Source organism: Pelmatolapia mariae, linkage group LG10_11 (genome assembly GCF_036321145.2).
Source record: "Pelmatolapia mariae isolate MD_Pm_ZW linkage group LG10_11, Pm_UMD_F_2, whole genome shotgun sequence".
Classification (NCBI taxonomy): Eukaryota; Metazoa; Chordata; class Actinopteri; order Cichliformes; family Cichlidae; genus Pelmatolapia; species Pelmatolapia mariae.
Window position 1 is genome coordinate 35,328,838 of NC_086236.1, and position 19,042 is coordinate 35,347,879.

The 19,042-nt window shown below is 41.4% G+C and overlaps 1 long non-coding RNA gene across 1 annotated transcript; it reads right to left on the reverse strand.

The window, feature by feature from the left end:
* Positions 1–16,469: 16,469 nt before the first annotated feature.
* LOC134637016 (uncharacterized) lies at positions 16,470–18,514 on the reverse strand. The gene is made up of 3 exons (XR_010095046.1): positions 18,367–18,514; positions 17,952–18,028; positions 16,470–16,674 (listed from the first exon to the last, which is right to left on the reverse strand). It is a non-coding gene; the product is annotated as an uncharacterized LOC134637016 (long non-coding RNA).
* Between the last annotated feature and the right edge of the window lie 528 nt (positions 18,515–19,042).

Sequence of the window (19,042 nt, forward strand, 5' to 3'; positions counted from 1 at the left end):
TAATTACTGATAAGAATTAAGGATCATACATCTCTGATACATAATTGGGTGATTAATAATCATCCAAGAGAACAAAAGAGAATCTGCTCTTCCCCCTAAATCTAATTCATACTTTTTCTTCTTTACCTCCATAGAATAACTGAGACATTGGTGAATTTTTGAAAGGAACTCCTTCAGTTACTTGCAAAACAAAAATCAACCAACAAAATAATTGATCAGCATTTTTATATTCTTGTTTATAGCATGCACTGAATGTCTTGCATTTGGACGAAATAAAGCTATTATTTGGTCCAATAAAACTAATTTTCAGCAAAGAGTTGTTTTTTGTAAATTCACATTGTGTGATAGATGTGCTACAGAAAAATGTGGCTTTGCTTTTCTTACTTCTGCCTGGCTAACGAAGCTTGCCATGCCATGCCTGATACAATGAAATGAATTCATACATGTGCCTTTTGGCTCCCACCTTAACTAAGTATAATATCCTTGAAGTGGAACAGCAAGGTCAATTGTATAAATTTTGACTGTGTATATTATGACTGTGTAATATTATGTAATAAATTGCATTAGAGTTGTATCTAATAACTGTTTCAAAATAAAATATGACCAATGTGAAACTTTCTGAAATAGTTGTTTCCCCCCCCCAATTTTCCCCCTATTGGCTTCTCACTGAGAGTACCCCACACCTCTCAGAGAAGATGCTGTTGCTGTTAATGTCGTGGTGTGTGGAAGAAGCGGACTCGAGCGCAGATCTCCTTGCAATGAGACAGTGAATTTATTTACAGAGTGAAAAAATTACAGTCCAGTGAAATCCCTCGGCCGTGGCTCCCCGTGGTCCATTCACCCAGCTCCCGTGTTCTCCTCTCCACCTCCTGGTGCGAAAGACAAAAAGAGTTAATAGCAATCCGAAAGCGAGTTGGAAAGAGCACACAATCGAGACACTACTAACGGGCTTAGTCTAATGATCCAGCGCTGACTGAAGCCTGGTCACTGTGTTAAATACACCGGCGTCTGATGGTGGATAATTCACGGCAGCTGGTGAATGTTAATTAATCGGCGGTGTGCCGAGCTCTGAACGGAGCTACTTCCGGGTCGGCGGACCTGCCTCCGGGGAAGCGCGGCTCCATCAAAATAAACCCAAACATAGATGATCAGGTCGCCCAGCTGCGCTGGCCAGACCATGACAGTACCCCCCCCTCAACGGGAGCCTCCCGGCGACCCACCAAACTTGTCCGGGTGCCGACGGCGGAATTCTCTCACCATGCCATCATCAAGAATCGCGGACCGCGGCACCCAAGAGCGCTCTTCCGGACCATACCCTTCCCAATCCACCAAAAATTGAAAGCCCCTACCGCGACGCCTAGCATCCATAATACGAGTTATGGAGTAAGCAGGTGCGCCGTCGATAATCCGGGCTGGTGGCGGGGCCCCGGAAGGTGGGCATAGTGGGCTGGTCCGGACCGGTTTCATCTGAGACACATGAAACACATTGTGAACACGCATAGTGCGAGGGAGGGTCAAACGCACAGTCACAGGATTGAGGACCTCTTGCACAGGAAACGGACCGATGAATCTAGGAGCCAGTTTCTTAGACTCAGTCCGTAGCGGGATGTGTTTAGAGGAGAGCCATACCTGCTGCCCGACACGGTAAACAGGGGCCGGAACGCGACGACGGTCCGCCAGCTTCTTATTCTGCTCTGCTGTCCTGAGTAATGCTGCTCTGGTAGTCCGCCACGCCCGTCGGCAACGCCGCATGTGATGTTGTACTGAAGGAACCGCCAACTCACCCTCAGTGACGGAAAGGAGCGGGGGTTGGTATCCCAAGGACGCCTCGAAGGGAGACACCCCTGTGGCCGTCGAGGTGCTAGCGTTGTGGGCATACTCCACCCAGGCCAACTGCTCGCTCCAGGAGGACTGGTTGGAGGAGGCAACGCACCGCAACATCGCTTCCAGCTCCTGGTTAGCTCTTTCAGCCTGGCCATTAGTCTGAGGGTGAAAACCAGAAGACAAACTGACACGGGCCCCCAGCTCAGAACAAAATTCCCTCTACACCTGGGAGGTGAACTGGGGACCCCGATCAGAGACAACATCTTGAGGAATGCCATGTAGCCGGAACACATGTTGTGTGAGCAGCTGAGCCGTCTCCAAGGCAGATGGAAGTTTGGGGATGGCCACAAAATGCGCCGCCTTGGAGAAGCGGTCAATGATGGTGAGTATGGTAGTATTACCTGCTGACGGCGGCAGTCCCGTGACGAAATCCACGGCAATGTGCGACCATGGGCGTTTAGGGACGGGGAGCGGTCGCAGGTGGCCCGACGGTGGAGAGCTTGGCACCTTGTTTTGAGCACAAATAGGGCAGGCAGCCACATATTCCCGGACGTCCTTGGTGAGGGAGGGCCACCAAAACAGGCGCTGGAGGAAGCGAAGGGTGCGATGTCGACCCGGATGGCAGGAGAATTTTGCCGTATGTGCCCAATGGATCACCTTGCCCCGAACAGCCACAGGGACATACTGTCGGCCCGCCGGGCCAGACCCAGGGTCCGGGTCCTGCTGCAGGGCGTTCCTGATCAGCCTCTCGATTTCCCAGGTGACTGCCCCGACGATACAGGAAGCAGGGAGGATGGGTTTGTCTCTGTCCTCCGCATCCCCCACCGGTGAGAATTGACGTGAGAGGGCGTCGGGTTTAGTGTTGCGCGAGCCTGGCCTGTAAGTGATGACAAGGTCGAAACGGGTGAAAAACAAGGCCCACCTGGCTTGTCTGGCGTTGAGGCGTTTAGCCGCTTGAAGGTAGGCCAGGTTCTTGTGATCCGTCCAAACGAGAACTGGGTGCTCGCTCCCCTCCAGCCAGTGACGCCACTCCTCAAGGGCCAGTTTGATAGCAAGCAGCTCTCGGTCCCCCACGTCATAGTTGCGCTCGGCCTGAGACAGACGACGTGAGAAGAAGGCACACGGATGTAATTTACCGTCCAATCGCTGCGAAAGCACCGCCCCCACACCAGAGTCCGACGCATCCACCCCCACCACGAACGGTTGAGTAAGGTCCGCCTGGACGAGAACAGGCGCAGAAGAAAACAGGCGTTTCAGCTGGTCGAAGGCCTGCTGTGCCACCGGCGACCACAGGAACTGCTGTTTGGGAGAGGTGAGGCGGGTTAAAGGGGACACTACTTTACTGAAGTTGCGGATAAACCGTCGGTAAAAGTTGGCAAACCCCAGGAACTTCTGGACCGCTTTCCGGTTCTTGGGTTCCGGCCGCTCCACCACTGCCTTAACCTTCGCAGGATCTGCCCTCAGTCGCCCCTGTTCCACAATAAAGCCCAAAAAAGAGACAGACTGCACATGGAATTCACACTTCTCGCCCTTCACAAACAATCTATTTTCTAGTAGCCGCTGCAGCACCAGACGCACGTGTTTGATGTGTTCTGCATGGGATTTGGAGAAAATGAGGATGTCATCCAGATAGACAAAAGCAAAATGATTAATGAAGTCCCGAAGGACATCGTTCACCATGGCCTGAAAAACCGCTGGAGCGTTGGTGAGGCCAAATGGCATGACGAGATACTCAAAATGCCCCAGGTGAGTGTTAAACGCAGTCTTCCACTCATCCCCCTCCCGAATGCGGACCAGATGGTAGGCGTTGCGGAGGTCGAGTTTAGAAAAAATAACGGCACCCTGCAGGAGCTCAAACGCGGACGCCAGCAGTGGGAGGGGGTACTTGTTCTTGACAGTTATGTTATTTAACCCCCGAAAGTCAATGCAGGGCCGCAGGGACTTATCTTTCTTCTCAACAAAAAAGAATCCCGCCCCGAGGGGAGACGTGGAGGGCCGAATAACACCTGACGCGAGGGAATCTGTGATGTAACGCTCCATGGCCTCGCGTTCAGGCTTAGAAATGCTGTACAAACGGCTGGTAGGCAGGGATGCTCCAGGAAGAAGATCAATACAGCAGTCATAGGGGCGGTGGGGTGGGAGCGACAGTGCTCTGTCCTTACAAAACACTGGGGCAAGGTCCTGATAATCACTGGGAACGTTGGAGAGGTCAGGGGTCATGGAAACCTCTGCTGGGATATTATCTGTGATGTTAGGTACTGCCGACTTTAAACATTGCTCGTGGCATTTAACACTCCATCCTGTCACGCAGCTGTGAGACCAGTCTATTTGGGGGTTGTGCTGCTGTAGCCATGGGTAACCTAATACCAGAGGTGTTTCAGGGGCTTTAAATAAAAACAGACTGATCTTCTCAACATGGTTGCCGGAGAGTACCAATTGGATCTCCTGAGTACAGTGAGTCACTTCAGCAAGTAATTTCCCATTCAAGGCTGACACTCTTAAAGGTTCCCGTAATGCAATTAATGGGATCTCTAACTCCCTAGCAAGTGCTTCATCAATAAAGCTTTGCTCAGCCCCAGAGTCTATTAAGGCTTCGCACGGGTGAGTGCGTGAGAGGAAAATAAGCTTCGCGGGGCAACTGAGATGGGGCAACATGATTTTAGTAGCACCAGATAATACTCTCACAGACACCGAGGATCCAGGTTCTTTAGACCGGACGGGACAACTATCAACAACCTGTCCCTTTCTCTCACACAAAACACACTCACCCGTTTGGCGTTTCTTCCTCCATCTAGTAGTCCTGAAGCTCGCTCGCCCCAACTGCATAGGCTGTTCCTCATCATCTCTAGGTTCCTGTTCAGCCTTTCTCCATTCAGAGGGAATAGGATGCCCCCATGCGTTCGAGGACCCCATGGGGCGACGAAACTCCTCCGACCGCCCCCCGAACTCCCGCATGTGATCGTCCAACCTGATGCACATATCAACAAGGGCACTCAAAGTTGTGGGCATGTCTTTGGTGGCCAACTCACGTTTTATCCTTTCGTTGAGGCCATTCAGAAAAGCTCCTCTCAGCGCCTTCTCCTCCCAGCCCGCCTCCTCTGCCAGGTTCCAAAACTCTACAGAGAAATCAGCCACGCTCCTTCTGCCCTGCTTCAGGGAGAACATACGGTGGGCAGCCGTCTCCGGGCTGGAACCTTTATCAAAAACACACTTAAACTTGGCCAAAAAATCTGGGTAGGAAACATTTGGATTGGTGCTTAAGACAGCTTGAGCCCACTTCAAAGCCCGGCCCGTCAATAACTGAACAATTAAAGTGATCTTGGCACAGTCTGTAGCATAAGCATGTGTCTGCTGCCGGAAAATGAGGGCACACTGTGTCAAAAAACCCCCACATTTGTCCAAATCTCCAGAAAACTTTTCAGGCATAGGCAGAGTGTGTTCACGTACCAGTGGAGGAGGAGAGGGAGGCAGCGGGCAGGCAGCTGCCACACTTAGCGGAGGCAAGGTAGGTGGAATATTGGCCGCCGCTGCAGGTGTAGGTTGCAACATACCTTTAATCTCTGAGACAGCCTGGAGCAGAGTGTTCTGTTCTTTCACCAGGTGATGCAACATTTTCTCATGGCGATCCAAAAGGTCTGCTTGGACACATAACTCCCGTTTAACAAGATCGGAGTCTGCCGAGTCCGTGGGTGGCTGGATCATTCTGTCGTGGTGTGTGGAAGAAGCGGACTCGAGCGCAGATCTCCTTGCAATGAGACAGTGAATTTATTTACAGAGTGAAAAAATTACAGTCCAGTGAAATCCCTCGGCCGTGGCTCCCCGTGGTCCATTCACCCAGCTCCCGTGTTCTCCTCTCCACCTCCTGGTGCGAAAGACAAAAAGAGTTAATAGCAATCCGAAAGCGAGTTGGAAAGAGCACACAATCGAGACACTACTAACGGGCTTAGTCTAATGATCCAGCGCTGACTGAAGCCTGGTCACTGTGTTAAATACACCGGCGTCTGATGGTGGATAATTCACGGCAGCTGGTGAATGTTAATTAATCGGCGGTGTGCCGAGCTCTGAACGGAGCTACTTCCGGGTCGGCGGACCTGCCTCCGGGGAAGCGCGGCTCCATCAAAATAAACCCAAACATAGATGATCAGGTCGCCCAGCTGCGCTGGCCAGACCATGACAGTTAAACTGTCTGATTTTAGCAGGGACTGAAACTAATTTTACTTTAAGTTGAACATTGTGTTCTGTGTGGATGACCGCTTTGCTCACCCCGCAATCTGTTTCCACATATTATCAGAACAATCAGCCAGGAATTCAGTTCTGCCCAGTAATAAGTGACAAATTAGTTAACTAATGATAGTTAATGTTTTATATATTACTGTCACATGTTCTAAGGCAACTGTCTACAGACAGGTTTTTTTTCAGCTACTAGCTGTTATTTTCCATTTTACTGTCTTTATTTGATACTTGCATAATGGGTTTTTTTCCAAGTCCTATACTAAAGAATGGTTTCACATACACACACATAATGTGTGTATGTGAAACATTTGACACCACAATAATGCACACATTATGTGTGCATTATTGTGAGACAAGTGCTTAAAGTACATACAATAAAAAATGGCGTAAAAAATGGCGTATTAAAATGTTATTGTGGATAATAGCTTAAAGCAGTGTTCATTAAGACTAGCAAAGTTTAAATAAATACTACTGTATTCCCACTTGAATAAGTGAATGAGGCTCTCGCTCCATTATGATGTACTTCCAACCTTCATATCAAATTCTTACTTATTCTTTAATTGCTTCTTTTCTCTTAGCAAATGTGTAGGAGCTGCTTAAATGCACACATTGTGGACCTTTTAGGAAGACTAGTACTTTTACTAGCCTAATGACTTATCTGCTAGTTTTTTTAATGACTTTACCAAATGCAACTGTTATATCACTGGTTACGCAGACCCCAATTCAATCAGACCCCATTTAAAATGTAAATAAATAAATAATAATGATGATACAGAATGTAATGGTTCATAAATTTATATTTTATTCACAACAGATCATATAAAATGTATCAGATGTATTAGCATATTTATAATTTGGTGGCAGCAATTTGTCTCAAAAAAGTTGGGACATGTGCAAGAAGAGATCATGTTTGATGATGGCATTACCAGTAAACAGTCAGTGATGAGTCATTTACTGACAAGCAGACGCTGCTTTTGAAAAAAGTGTGTCACTGTATACAAGGCAAATTTCCTGTTTCCTGTTTCCTGATCCTTCCTGGAACCTGTTTGTTTCCTTCACTTGATGTTTTGCAAAACTGTGTGACATTTCTGAAATGGTTTTTCAGTAGTTTAGATATTTAGAAGGGTTTGTTTAAAAATGAACATGTTTTAGCGTCAACTTCTCTCTTAAAGGCAAATATCTTCAGATGAGTGATTTTAGGGTAAAACTATTGCAAATCTATTTTCGGTATTATATTCTACAGTAATAAGTATAACATATGATTATAATTATATTGAGCGATTTTTAAATAATAGTTTATTTGTTATATATCACTACATCTTTCATGTTGAAATTACAAGCAGAATTCAGTGTGAATAAAGAAAGGACAACAAAAGAGCCCCAAAACAAACACAGTTAATGAATGCTATAGCGCCCTCTCCTGGCAGCCACAGTCACTCTCACATATGTCACTCTACATCTTTTTGTGCTCTTTTACGATACGATTCTTTTTATTTCTGTTCTAAGAGTACATTTTAATGGAATTTGACTCGAAATGTTCTTATTAATGTCAGACAGATAAAACGCATAAAATGCTGTGTGGCTAAATACATTCCAAATGAAATACTCACCACATCCCCTCCTGTGCGTCCAGCCTTCACATCAAATTATTCCTTGATCTTTACCAACTAGATTTTTTTTTTTCCTTTGTGCCTCATATTTGAAATTATAATGACATGACCAATTCAACACTTTGAATTCAACTTTGAATCAACTTCAGATATTACAGCTGCTTAATTTGTTATGGAATAATGAAGGAAACAGGAGCTGTTTTCCAGTCAATTATCCAGTTAACTTAGAGTATATGAAAATAAGGGACTATTAGACATAAACATTACTGTAATTCTAATTAATGCAAAATGTTTGAAGTCTGCACTTCACAAATCTTTCTTGACTGGTGCACAGAGGCAAAATAAATTAATTTAAAAAAAAAAACATATAACAAGAAACGTGTCCTTGTGCAACAAATTAACCTCCTAGGACCTGGCGTCCACATATGTGGACAATAATGACAATGGATTGCATTTATATAGCGCTTTTCTAGACACTCAAAGCGTTTTACAATTCCACCATTCATTCACTCTCACATTCACACACTGGTGGAGGCAAACCAGAGTTGTAGCCACAGCTGCCCTGGGGCAGACTGACAGAAGCGAGGCTGCCATATCGCGCCGTCGGCCCCTCTGGCCAACACCAGTAGGCGGTAGGGTGAAGTGTCTTGCCCAAGGACACAACGACCAGGACAGAGAGAGCTGTCTAGACCAAATGCTAAATTTTGCTATACAAGTGCCTGATATCCACTTAGAGGACATTATACTGCCACTGTTCTATCGGAATTTAAAGCGAATGTCCACATATGTGGATCTCATTTTTATCAGAAACAAAAATTAGGTAAAAGAAAGAAAAACAAATCCGGTAATTCTTTGTTTTTACCATCAGCCCAAATATCAAAGACAAATTTAAAATGCATGCCATGAAAGAGTTCGGATCTTAGGAGGTTAATGTTGTACACAGAGTAAACATTTTGTCATTAATGCTCTGATATAACAATAATGATTCAGAAAATGTTCCGGTTCTAGTGATAACAGAGAAGAATTCACTTAATTTCATTTATCTGGGTGGCAGGCATTTAGATTTAGAAGGAATTAATATTCTTGTGACTTGTACAGACTAACAGAAGTAGCAATCTATCACTACATTTAACAGTGTGCATACACTAAAGTTTCATATATTTCATATTTCATAAAGTTTCATATATTTGTAATATATGTGGTTTATTAACTTTATCAAATAAATATTTTAAAAAGTTCAAATACAGCGCCTCTGGTTACTCTTCAAGGTGAGAGAGCTGCAGCGCACATTTACACACCTGAGCTAACAGCTGACACGATCTGAGGAGAAACAATTTTCTGTTTGTCCACATCGCAGCATGGCGAGTTTTCATACGCAGATTTCCACACAGGTTCTCAGAGTCACCTCCATCATCAGTTATACTGTATACTGTATTGTATACTGTGGAAAAGTCTGACATGGGAAGTCAAATGTCTTTTAGCTCCTTTCAAGTTCACTAATTATAGTATTTTAAACTACAAAGTCTTGCAGAACATGCAGTCGTGTCATTAGCTGATAATTTAGATGAACTGTCAGTTTATTACAGTTTATTATGAGCTAATGAGTATATCAACTGATGTGATAACTTCTAGTGGTGTTTTCCCATCATTCAGTTGATTTATTGTAGGCTCGTACTAATAAAATGTGAGCTCTATTTTCAGCAACAGTGCTCAGAACAACAGATCCCAGTAGCAAAGAAATGCTTTTTTAATCTGCAGAAAACTGGGTTTGTGTCTCAACTTGTACTGGACGAAGTCTGAGTGCATCAAAGGATCGTTTTGGGTTTTTTTTTGGGGGGGGGGGGGGGTTGTATTGATGAATACATATTACAGATCCATTCATTTATGTAGGTAGCATTTTTCATGTTTTTCATGTTGTAGCAAATACTGTTACCATTTTTAAACTACAACATATGTTGCATGAGTTGATCACACACTTTTCATGCAGAAATCTAAATTCAAGTGATTTTTCAGGTGTGTAAATGTGACATTTCATAAATGAGAAATACGTAACCAATTATTAAATCTATAAAAACTGAGTTAAGTACCTTTCTTACACTGCGTGTGCCTATGGTCACGTGCTACACTACCGGTAAGTCCAGCAGGTGTCAGTGTGGATCGAGCAGAGGCTGTGAAAAGGGGAGAGAAACGTTTTCAAACGACAAGATTTTCAGGTAAGGGCTGACTTTGCGGTTTTAGTTTTATCTCCTTTGCTAAAGTATTGGTTGCCTCAGTTTTTTCTGCATTTTATCTTTGTTTGCCTGTATAAGTGATGTTTAAAACGTTTTGTAATAAAAATGTAGCATGCTAGCAAATAATACAAGTCCTGCCTCCACAGATTCACAGTAAAGGAGCAAAAGCTCAGGTGTTATTAATAAAGTCAAGACAGAACAGTTCAGTACAGGAACACAAACATACATTTGTTTCTCCTGCTATCATATGTAACAATCCAAAAAGTAGCAGGGACTAGCATGTACCCATGGCAACAACTGTCTTTTTTTTTTTTTTTAACAACCTGTCCTGGTGGCAGTTGCTTTGTTGTGCCAAACACAAGGAGGACTATCTCCTCTCGTTAATCTATTTTGTTTTATTTATTTTATTTTATTTTCTTATTGGCATTATTATCTGTGTGGGTATGGAGCGGACAGGAGGTGAAGGCCAGTTTGGTGGAAGGAGAAGAAGGTGGAGGAATAGAAAAAGAAATAGAAAAAATAGAAAAGAAAAGTTCAAGATTCTACACCGCATTCATTACTCCAAGGCAAGACTGGCCAAAATATTTCCAAACATAGATGCAAGCTGTGAGAGATGTAGAAATCCCTCTGCAGATTTAACACATATGTTTTGGTCATGTCCAACTTTAAAAGCCTACTGGTCAACAATTTTCAAAACATTGTCTGAAGCATTGAATGTTGAGCTTCAACCCAATGCAGCTATGGTATATTTGGTGTCACAGATAGAGGACATAGAACATTAAGGAAGAGTCATAAAAATATAATCGCTTTCACTACACTGCTTGCACGCAGAAGGATATTGTTGTATTGGAAGTCAAAAAAGCCACCCAAAGCAGCTTTGTGGTTTAGTGACCTGACACAATTTATACAGTTGGAAAAAATAAAGTACGCTCTCAAGGGGTCAAAGGAGAGATTCTTTGCTGTTTGGGATACATTGCTAAAACATTTAGAGAAAATTAAAACCATACCCACCTGAAAGACGCTTGACAGCTGCCGTAAATCCTTTTTCTGAGTGATTGGGGTTAATTTTGTGCAAACTATTCCCCTTTAAGTGCACATCTTCAAATATGGTGAATTTCCTTGTGTCTCATTTAAATTCACTTGATTCATTTATTTATTTAAATTTTTCCCCCCTCTGGATCGGTGTCCAATATGTTCTTGGGGTGGGGTAAATATATGAAAAGGAGCATTGTGGCCTTGCTATATGTATATCTTTGTACTACATTGTTGATGCTCAATAAAAAAAAAGAAAAAAGAAAAAGAACAAAAAAAGAAAAAGAAAAGGGACAGAAAGAAAGAGAGAAAAGAAGGCGTGGCGTGGGTGGGGTTTCCAACTGCTGCATCTGTAACAAAACGTACTCAAACCATACACCTGAAAGGCAAAGCTAAGGGGGGTACATGGACAAACATACAATTTTGCTGTGTGTGTGAGAGAGAGTGGGACAAAAAGAAAGCCAGGGAGAGAATGTGAGTGTCTGTGTATGAGCATTTCTCATGAAACATAACAGAAAATGAGGGTGAGAGAGACTGCAACAATGGCAGCAATTGGTAGGGGTTTTTAATATCAGACTCCTTTTTCACCAGTGGTAAATGCTGTGCAGAGGGTTGTCCTTCCATGATGGTTCCTCTCCTTGCTCCTCTTCTTTCTCGAGTTTCTGCTGCCTGAGGTATTTACTAAGCATGTGGTCAGTTGTGGCTGTCTTTCCGATTCTTTGTTTTTTCATCCTGGACAGTGGTTCTGACACTCAATAGTCCTTGGTCTCCTTCATTGTGCTTAGCGAACAGTCTCAGGGGGCTGGCTCCATTCATGGTATGGAGCGTTCTTGCCTTGATGTTAGTGGCTTCTATGGCAGTTTATTATCCCAGCAGGGTATCTGATGACTGTCAGGGTGTAGGTGATGATTGCCTACATCTTGTTCTTCTCAGCGGGCTCCTCAGGACTTGCCTTACTCTCTGCAGGTATTCGGTGGTTGCGGCTTTCCTAGCTATCCTCAATGTCTGCAATGAGGATATATCGTTCAAAGTCAGGAAAAAAAAGCAGATAATTCATTTTTCCTCTTCAATCTATTTAAAACAAGAATCGCTTTTTAAATATCCCACTTACATACACAGTAAGAACCAGAACCAGAACATGATATTATATTTCTCATTATATCAGTCAAATAACTACATAAATTCTCTATGAAATGTTCTCCTATTACAGAACTGCAGGTATGATTTGATGTTTTAAAACTTGTATAAATGCCAGACGTTTGTTGATCAAAGTAGAGTGAAAACTGCTGTAAAATTCAAGCAAAACATGAAACTGTAAACAGAGTTTTTCATTCAAGGTTAGAGAGATTGTTGTCCACTTATCTACCACCATCTGCTGGTAAAACGCAACATGACAGGCCCATTCATGGTGGGAACTCTGAAATGGGTTTATATTTGACTCTTCAACAATTTGTTATTAGAATCAATCATACACTGGACACTATGAGTTTACTAGTGAACAGTTAATAAAGGGAAATTTTCAATTGTCTCTGGTTATAAGTAGATAAATAAATACATAACATTAAATAAAAACGTGGAACTAGATGCACTGTCAATAATGAACATATTCACTGGTTTGTCCTGGGCTTTGATCTCCTTCCATCAGCTTGGCTGTATAATCACTGTTCATGGAGGTTGGCTCGCTGGTTGGCATATGCTCAATCCCAGAGCCTGCATCTGCTACCTGTTTGTACCAATTAACAGGCCCATGATACTGCACTGACACCTCTTCAACGGGTTAACAGATGCCACAATTAGCTACTCATTTGAATAGCTGCCTGCTTAGCGTGAGGACCCTTGTTGCATCATCTCCAACTGTGGGGACCGCCTTTCATCTATTTGCCTTTTTTCTTGTTGCCTCTCAAATGAGGCGTGGGAAGGCCAGGGAACCCCAGTGTGTTGAGCAGTCTTTTTATTATATCCCTAAATTAGCTCTCCAGTCCCACTGCTCCAGCTGATGGTGACACACTGCTGGATGGCAAAATTCACTGCATACAGTATATTATAGATGGATGGGCGGATTTTCAGATGCTCATATTTGTGGTACTTGTGACAAACAAGTACCCAGCTCAGAAAATGTTACTTATTGTGTGTTCCAGGAAACTTCAGAGTACAGCTTATCATGACCTATTCTCCCGAGCATTAGGGGTGAGGAATGAGTTTAAGTTTAGAACTACTTTGAAATTGTCCAATAATCTGAATTACATGCCTCCAAGCTAGCTCATTAGTTCCCTTTATCAATGCTGGCATGTTGTTCTGATAGTTGCTGATTACAAAACAGTGCAACTCAGTATTGTTCTGAAATAGTCACAGTCTTTTTATTTTATTTTATTTTATTTTAACATGTAAATTTAATTTGAGTGTTTCTCATGACAAATTGCCCAACATTATTTTGTGTTGGTGGACATGACGTTTCATCTGTCTGTTCTCATATGTACTGACTTGTTTCCATGTGCAGAAAATACTTTTTTTTTTCAGAAAAAAAAAAATATGTCAGTAATTAAAAATATGTTGGTGGTTTTGTCTGGCAACAGTAGCCATGTATTTTAAAGATTTCTTTAGTTCCACAAGCCAGTTTTGGGAGCCAGGGATTGGACCAGGGATCTCCACCTGTGACCGCTGCTCGACCCATAAAGCACTGAAACCTTATGGCTGTGTTTCCCATCCACTGTGTGCCGTGGAAGATTATCTGGTTTCACCTGATTAGTGCTCTAAATGATCAGTTTGAGTAACAGGCAGAAAAATTACATTCTCTTCCACTAGAGGGCAGTACAACTACCTGCTCTAATTAAATGGGTTGCCAACTGGCAGTAAAACAGAAGAACATGAAGAAGAAATTAGTTAATGGTCTTGCTGTGAGACGACGCAGCGCAATAGATAAATATCTGAAAAGAAAAAGTAGTCAGTCTGACCTGGGTCCTGGAGAAAATTCCGACTCAGATAAAGGTCCTAACATGAGTAGTTGTCAGAAGAAAGCAAAAAAGGAGCCAATTCCACTATCCATGGTGTGCAGGGAAAAATGATCAATATGCTTTTTGTGACATTTTTGTTTGGTGGTGTGCCGTGTGATTTTTCCAATATGAAATATGTGCTGTGGCTCCAAAAGGTTGGGAAACATTGCCTTATGGCCCCTCCTGTGGGAGGAGGGCCCATAGAAGGATTATTTGAACTATTTGAACCACGGCTAAATTTTTAAGTTTGCCCACTAACAAAGAAATGATCAGTCTATAATTTTGATGGTAGGTTTATTTGAACAGAGAGAGACAGAACAATAGCCAAAAAATCCAGAGAAATGCATTTTTAAAAAGTTATAAATTAATTTACATTTTCATGGAGGAAATAAGTATTCGATCCCTTTGTTGGCAATCACAGAGGTCAGACATGTCCTGTAGCTGGCCACAGGTTTTGCACACATCTCTGGGGGGATTTTGTCCCACTCCTATCACACCTATTTTGTGTGGGTTTTGTTTATAGAAAACTTTAAATTGTTCAAAAATGTGTTTCAGACATTTAAAGTACATTGCTTTGATTTTTCTCCCTCAAGAAGTTAAATAAGCTGCAACTAGCTGCATATATGGTCCATGACTATGCAAATAATTTACAGTAGTTTAACAATGTCACCTCTGGTGTTACACATAAATATGATTAAATATACTAAATATAGTATTTACACCATATGTTAAAAAAATCTTAAAAAGTCTTAAAATCTACCTTCAGTTAATCTATGAACTCTTTGTGTAGGTTTTATACAAATCAAAAAGGTGATTTTTCAACCACAATCAGCCCTTTTTCATGTCCTGTTTCTAATTAGAAAGACCAACTGGCCATTTTCACATCAAAGTAATGTTCTTAATTAAAGGGGTAAACTATGTGCTACTACAAAAAGAAGCCAGTGATGGAAGAGGAAACAGTGTTGACATCAAGTACACTGTAAAATATAACTTGTTGTTTCAACTTAAAAATATGAGGTAAAGGGCTGCCTTAAAATTTTAAGTTAAGTCAAGAAATAGAGTTTGTTCTTATAACACAACCAATTGTTATCTTAATAAAAAATCACATGTTGTCTAAACTTTCATCTTAGTTTAGTTGACTGAGATTTATTAGTCAGTTCAACTCCTTTAATTGTCATCTTTACTTGGGAAAACCCTTTCAGCTAAATTAAAATAATCTATTGTTTAAACTCTTGTCCTAGTTCAGTTGACTTGGGTTTTTTAGTTAATTCAAATACTTTAGTAGTTCTTTTAACTTAGGAATCTATTTTAGCTTAACTAACATAATCTGTTAGCTAAGTTGATTTAAGTTTATTAATTAACTGAGCTCCTTAAGGTAGCTGAGTGAACTTGTAAATCAGTTTCATTTTAATTATCAGAGTTGATTGACTGGATGTAAAGAAAAATGTGTATTAAACATCTTAAGTTTTGTTTTGTTTTTTTTTGGCTTTCTAACATCCATTTCAGCAAAACTACCTGTTAGGTTTATCTTAGATCTCAGGTTTAAATATCTACATTCCTTTAAATTAATTTTCTGTTGTTTACAGAAAAAAAATAAAACCCCACAGATTCCATTAAAGTCTATCTGATCATTTCATACAGAAAGTTTGTTTTAAGAACATGACAAGACAATTACTCATGAGCACCCAACATTCACCATTTATTGTGCCATCTTAGTCATCTGAGAAACAGAAAAATCAGTGACGTAGCTCATCAGGCTCACAATCCATCAAAACTCAAAGGCTGCTCCCTGTGAAACAATAAATTTGAACTTGGTCTTGAGCCCAGTTTGGGTGAAGATGAAATTCTGACCAATACTCTAGGAGCAGTAGTGATTCTTGTGAAGTAACAACATAAAGTCTGCATTAATGTAATGTATCAACGGGACACTTGCTATTTTAGAAAAGTTATTCTTTACATTTACAAAATTTTTAAACTTCATTGTGCTCAGTCACACCTGTTAGCATAAAACTTGAAATATTAAAATAGTACAAAACCTTTGATAAGTGACAGTAAAGATCAGTTTATAACAACTAAGACATCAAACTCTTGTATTTGTCTTCGTTTACAATTGCAACAAATTCCACAGAACCAATATCTCTGAAAATGACTGCATGCTTCTGAAACATTTGATAATATGGATATTTCAGAAACATTAGTTTGAGTCTGCTCAATTGCAAAACAAAGGAAAAACTACTGACTTGCATGAGATAAGCATCTGCAAAGTCCAGCATTATATTGTTGTTCACGTAAGTTTCTTAAACCATGAACAAATGAGTAATTGTCTAATCTGGAATGTAAAGTGTAGTCATTTAGTGACATACAAAAGTGAGAATGAGAACTTGCAAGAATAAAAAAACAAACAGTAAAATAAAAACTGTCCTTAACACTAAGGATCATACAATTACAGTTCTGCATGGCTTTCTGCAAGAGTCTGTTTCTTAGACCATGCACTAGTGAGATGCACTGCCTTCCACCAATGTTCATTAGGATGTTCTGAATGACTTCAAAGATGTCCTTAAGTTCCTTTGGATAGTGTATGTTGAGGGCAAAAAGAAGGCCCATCAGCATGGAAATGGCACTTGAGACATCCCTCAGATTAGACAGGATTACTGCCGCCTCAAGGACAACCAACACATCGATGATGTCTTCTTCTTTCACCATCGCAATGCCAACTTTCATCCTCTTAGAAAACGTGTCTTCAATACCTGTCGGCTATAAAAGGGTTCAAAGACAAAAAAAAAAAAAAAATTACACAATTACAATTACACAATATCCCGTGTGCTTAACAATTCATGTCTTTCCAAAGAAGAGCCATACTGATGCTTTGGATGATGGTGATTGGCTTTGGGTAACACTTATTAGTTGTTAAAGTTTTTTCAGAATGAGATATGCACCCCCATGTTACAAATCCATTTCTTGCTTTAAACAAAGACCATGTTCATAAATAACTGAGCATGTCTTCAATTGCAGAATTCAAACAAAATTTTCAATTTAAATGGTAAATGGCCTGTATTTGTATAGTGCTTTACTAGTCCCCTAAGGACTCCAAAGTGCTTTACACATTCAGTCATTCACACACATGGGTGGATGACTGAATCGTGACTCAAGAGTTGACAGTTCGTCTTATAATCGGAAGGTTGCCGGTTCGAGCCCTGGCTCCGACAGTTTCAGTCGTTGTGTCCTTGGGCAAGACACTTCACCTGTTGCCTACTGGTGGTGGTCAGAGGGCCCGGTGGTGCCAGTGTCCGGCAGCCTCGCCTCTGTGAGTGCGCCCCAGGGTGGCTGTGGCTACAATGTAGCTTGCCATCACCAGTGTGTGAATTTAAATCTACTTATGCTAAATATTGGCTGTGCTCTAAACCAAATCTGGCTGAGAATACATGAAATGTGCAAACTGCAGCTACACTACAGGATCAGATTATGGCTCCATAGACAATGCTTCTTTAATCAGTTTATTGATTAAAGTTTATTTTTTCCCCCTATATTAACAGCATGAAAAAAGAGCATATAGACATGGCTGAACAGGTTGCATAATTGGCACTGAATATCAACATCCACCTTTACCCAGCTGCCCAATGACTCTCGGCCAGTAACCTTTAATTGCTTACCCAGTCTACACAGTCTCTTTTCCAGGGTCCAGGACATTTCACCAAAGTATTGCCCCCCACAGCTGTAGCAGCCACTGCAGCCCCTTAAATATCCTAATATCTCTGCCATTACAATATACAATGTGAGAAATCAAACGTAAAGCTGAAGTGAACAGTACAGCAGCGAAATGTCAAAGACCCTGGTGAAGACATGAATAAACACAAGACACTAATAATATCAATGCTAGCTTGCCAGTTAGTTTCTCTGAAACCCAGACCAAATCCAGTGTCAAAGATCTTGTAATAATACATTTGGTGAGGAAAAAGTACACATGTACTTTTTAATTTAAAATCCACTGTGGTGCTGTCATTATTAAATTTACTAAAAGAAACAATGCTAACCTTCACAGTCTTGAAAGTGTGTGAGGGATCTTCCTTTAGAAAATGAGGTCCTCTGTCCTCTTCCTTTGTGTAGGGCTCTGGTCAAAGAAGTCAAAAAGAAAACAAAAACACTTTTTAAACAGTGTTTATGAAGCATGTAGACAGCTCCAAATTCACAGCATTTTGCTACATAATTCCATCAATATATGATTATCATTGAAAATTTTGAATCAGGCTTATCAGGACATTCAAGTAGAATATGATATCCAACCTACCACCAATATACATAGATTCTGTAAAAGTTACCACACTAAATGTCCAGTTGTGAAATATGATGACAGACTTTACTTATCAGCTTTCTTTCAATGAGTTCATCAGTTGAACTGGATAACCTAAAACTTAAACAAAGGATTAGATTTCGCAGTTGAACACTTACATCATCTCCGAAGCATCTTATGAGCCTAGTTAGCCTTTCTATGCCGCTCTTGATTTTGTACAGCTCCACGAACCTCTCCATAATGGTCAAGCACAGCAAAAAGGAACCCTTTCAGGTCAACAGATGTAAGACGGGCAAATTCTGCTTCAACCTGAGCAATAGAAGAAGAGGGGTGGAGAGTACAGGCAGAATTAAAAAAAGATTCTTTGAGACCCAAATTTAAGCAAACAGTCATCTGAGGCCCATTAGAGAAAACACAAACACACAAAAGCAAACAAACAAAAAGATGCACTTTACCTGCCGTTCAGCAAACAAGGAAGTTCAGAGAACAATAAGCTCTGTCTTGAAATCTTTTAAAGTAGAATGATTGTGAAAATGACTTATGTGATGTAAAACTTTAGTAAACGTGCGATTAAAAGAACACTGAGTAAAAGGACAAGTAACAGTTTCCTTATTCCTCAGATGTTTACCTTGATGAGCAATACTGTTTTAGTCCAACTGCCTCATTAAAGTTACACAACAGGCTTTTTACATTAAAGCCAGCAAGTCCATTACATACTCCCTTTTTAGATCTGAAATACTGTGCAGATTCTGTGTATATGTAGTGGACAGCAATTTACCCCAAAGAGCGCAAAGTTTGCAAGTCCACCTCATTTAAATGACAAAGTCAAATGTG